This window comes from Rhea pennata, unplaced genomic scaffold (genome assembly GCF_028389875.1).
Source record: "Rhea pennata isolate bPtePen1 unplaced genomic scaffold, bPtePen1.pri scaffold_26, whole genome shotgun sequence".
NCBI classification, from domain to species: domain Eukaryota; kingdom Metazoa; phylum Chordata; class Aves; order Rheiformes; family Rheidae; genus Rhea; species Rhea pennata.
In genome coordinates, this window is record NW_026907677.1 from 1,160,298 (window position 1) to 1,164,752 (window position 4,455).

Here is a 4,455-nt window from a genome sequence, read left to right on the forward strand (position 1 = left end):
GTTTGCGGTGACAAGGTCACTTGTGCCTCGGTGTCTAATAGGCCAGTACTAGGCCCACGGCTGCTGCTTGTTGCTGTGAGACCATTTCTGCCTGAGGCCGTGATAAGGCCGTGCTGGTCATGGGGCTGGTACTTGTGGCTGTGACATCGCTTCCACCAGAGGCCCATGGATACGTTTGTGTTTGTGAGGTCTCTTCTTCCTCAGTGCCTGATGGGCCATTGCTGGTCATGCGGGTGCTGTTTGTGGTTGTGAGGACACTCGTGCCCCAATGACTGGTAGCCAGTACAGTGAGGTCCCTTGTGCCTTAGTGCGTGACAGGCCAGTGCCAGGCACACAGCTGCTGTTTGTGGTTCTCTGGCTGCTGTTTGTGGTTCTGAAGTCACCTCTGCCTGAGGCCCTGAGAGGCCAGTGGTGGTCATGTGACTGCTGTTTGTGGCTGTGAGGTCACTTGAGCCTCAGTGCTGGGTAGGCTGGCCCTGGTCACATGACTCATATTTGTGGGTGGTAGGTCCCTTGTGCCTCAGTGCCTGATAGGTCAGTAGCAAGCACAGGTTTTCTATGCAGATGGGAGATTACTTCTGCCTCAATGCCTGATAGGCCATGAGCAGGCACATGACTTTTAAGCTGACCTGGAGAGCACGTTTTCTCAGTAGCTGATACTCCAGGCACAGGAACATTGTGCGTGTTGTCTTTCTGAGCTCGGTTCTGTCTCAGGACATTGATAATATTTTCTGTTTTCTTGTTTTCAATTGTGGGCTGTGTCGATGAGCATCAGGTGTGAGGTTTTGCTGGTGATGCTCACCAGGGAGGTACTAAAACCAGGGCAGCATGAGTCAGGGGAGCTTTGTTAGGAAATGTAAAATGGGTTCACCACTAGTGGAAATTCTGGAAGACTGGTATAAAATAAACATACTTCAAATGTCAGTAAGGGTAGAGTAATCACCCTCCATCAGGAAGAATGGCCACTGCAGACTTGAGAAGGGGACAACCTCTGAGTATGGCCTCTGGGTGGTTCATTTGGAGGCTGGGAATTGGTCTACTAGTATATTTCGGATAACTGGGCATTTATGCATCCTGGGGGATTCAGAGATTGAAGTCAGGGAAGACGCAGGCCTGTGCAGCAAATGCTGCGAGACATGAGGAATAGCTCTGCCACTGCTTCTCCTCCCTCTGAACCTGCTTCTGCTCAAGCTTCTCACCTATATTTGTCACTTCCCATGGGAAAATAGTATGCCACTTTGCAAGCGCCTATGACTGGAGCTGTGATTCCTAAGCCAGGTGTGGGCAGGCCAGTGACACCAGTCCAGCAGCCGCCCACACTGGTCCTTTGTGTCTATGTTTATTGGCCATGGGCTCTGGGAGATCTAATTCAAAGGGTCCAGCAAATGCCCCAGGTGCAGGAAGACCTGGAGAAGGCAGCTTGACTGCTTTCTACAAGAGTAGAGGGACAGCTCACTTTTTTTTTTTGGGGGGGGGGGGTGTTCAAGTCTTGTTACAAGAGATCTTTCAGCCAGAGGATAGGGAATGAACATTGGGAGAGGGATAAGGAATTGGCAGACTGAGATGGAAACGTCAACCCTGACCAGGAGTAGATCCACATCGAGATTCTAATACTACAAATGATTTGGCAGCATGTGAAACTGAGTGCCAAAATTTAGTCTTAGCAGTAAGAATGGCAGGACTAATGGTCGTTAACTCAGGAGAGGTACTTTCATTAGCAAAAGCGTGAGGAACACCCGAGCAATTTTTGGAGTAGCTTGCGGCAAAACCAATTAAGCTCTGGAGGAATGTCTGTGGGAAATGTTAATGGAAGGGTGGCAGTGAGTGCATTTGTCCTGCCAGCAGCCCCAGGAATCCAGGAGTATTTCAGAAAGCATGTTCTATGGTGGCAGGGAAAGAATCTACAGAAGGTACAATCATTAGCAACTTTCTTATATAGTGGAAGGTCAGAAAGAGAAGGGAAAACTACAGCAGGAGGAAGCGAGTATGTTGGTCACAGCATTAAGAAGAATTGCAAGGATGCAAGGAAGGGGAATAAATGTGAGAGGATGAGGCCCAAGAGGATGAGGGAGCAGAGGGGCAGGAATGGGTATAAAACAGGAACCCTTTTCCGGGAGGCTGAACAGGAATGGGGCCTGGGGTTGCTGATCTGATTCCAAATGGAATTACAGTATAATGTCCTTCCCCTTGTAATACCCCTTCACCGCCTGTCAGGAAAGCAAAATTGGACCCCCATGGGAACACTGGCATTCTGTTGGAATGATGCTGTGGAAACCCTCCAAGAGCTAACAAGACTCAAGGACAAGAGAAAGGGGATCTTGGGAAACAGTATTGCAAAAGACAACTGGCTCCAGCTGAATTACCATGAGGAAACCACAACACTTTGAAGAACATGAGGAACAGAGAAGACAAAAACAGCAAAATAACCCAGAGGAACCTACAAGTTCATTAGGGCTTATTAACCTATTAAAGTGCACTCCCCTAAATGAATAATGAGTTGGTAATGACATGATAATGATGTTACCACCTTTTTCTCCACTTCTTGTGCTAATTAACTCAGATGTTAAAGCACAAGCACAGAGCAAGTATGTGATGTGATAAAACTGTAACCAACAGAAAAATCTGTATAAAGTACTTCCTGAAAAGTGTTTATAGATAAAGAATGAGAAAGGGAGAAGGTGTGCTAGCTTTGTGGATCTACCACCTAGCACCGATCTCTGTGCAGAAATGAAATAAACAAATATCTCGATCCAGTGTGTCTGTTGGTTGCTTGCACATCCGGTAAAAGAACCCAGTTTGGGGAAAACACTGGTATGGCCCAGCCATGTGACCACGCCTATAGGTCAACATGCCCTGTCCATGCTCCTTTTCCCATGGAGCAGTCTGGCTACCTTCCATCACCCATCTCCTCCAAATTCTTTTGCATTTTCCCATGCAGTAGAGCACACCTACTGTGTGCTCTGACACTTTGTGTATTATCTGGTCCACATCGTTTTCAGTTTACCGCCTGTTTGCATGTGTTTAGGTGTGTCAATCTGCATGGATACGTAGTTATTAGTTACATGGCAGCCTATTCCACCTGGTTCTTTATTCTCTTCCAAACTTCCTTTTCACCAGCACCCGGCAAGCCCAGAGGACAGCACCAGCTATACTTAGGTTCCACAAGGCCAGGTATGCTGGGAGGCTGCTGGAGACTCCCTGGGAGCTCCATTTACAGCAGTCTTACAGATAGTCCAGCACATGCACCAGGTGTTTCGCTTGTGCATTCAGATGGTGCGGACATGTATTTTTGAGTTTCATTTCATTTGCCCTTTCCAGGTTCCTTTGCACTTCTGTGCCCTTCAAGCACCCAAACACTGTGCTTTCCCCAGGAACTGGATACTAGTATAGGAAGGACACCCCACCTGAATGTCTGAAGAGCTGCTTCTGCAGAGCCGAAAACATTTATGGCTGCTGAGTCAAGACACTCACTTGGAGGCAGCCTTCCCCCACCTCCTGCACACACCGACTTAGTAGACAGATGTGTTATCTTTGCCTAGAGGAATAAATCCAGTGATTTCAACAGAGTTTTTTATAGCCTGAGCCCCTCAGCTCCATGTGTCAACAGCCCCCAACCTGCCACCATGACAAGAGGAAAAAAAAAAAAAAAAGAAAAAGAGCTCCAGTGCTGTGCTTCAGGAGCTGGGCTAGCCCCCTGGGTGGGTTCCAGCAACAACCTTTTAGTTAACAGCCAAATGCACTGCCGGTTGGCCCACAGAGAATACAGCCCTCTGGGCTGCACTCCAGAGGCAGACTCTAGCACTTTCACTGCCTTTTGCCATCCTGATCCTGGCACACCAGAAGGAAATGAAACCCTTGAGGTGGAAGGCTCAGAGAATTGATGTAATTCCATGAATTCTTTGCAGTAATAGGGAAGCTAATGTCCTGCATGGAAGACAAAAGTTTCTTTTCTCTTCTTATTCTCCATTTCCTGCTTTTTTCCCATAGTGAGACAGCAGAAAATCTTGCTCTTCCGACAGGGTTCCCTACTTCTACATACCTGCTTTCTGCACCTTTTCAACACCCTCTGTCTTCCCTGTCTACATCCTCACACACACCCCAGTTCCTCTCCTTTCCTCCAGCAGTATGCTAAGATTGAGAATGCCTAAGTGGGGATGGAAAAAATAAAATAAAATAACAAGATGCAAGCATGAACAGCAGCGGGATGGCAAAGGAGGCGGTATATGAAAATGTTTGCAAACCATGTCAGACACCCAGAACAACTTGTGTCCTTCCAAATCTGCAAAGTGGAAATGATCTACCAAGTGAAGCAATTCTGAATGCTTGTGGAATTTGGTACCTCTGGTTCTGCATGTTGCCAGGGACACCTGGCTGCAAGAAGCACTTGGGAGAGGGCCAAGCCTTGCAAGAGGCAGCCTCAGCTGGAGCTGAGCCCTGGCTGGAGCAGAAGAGAGT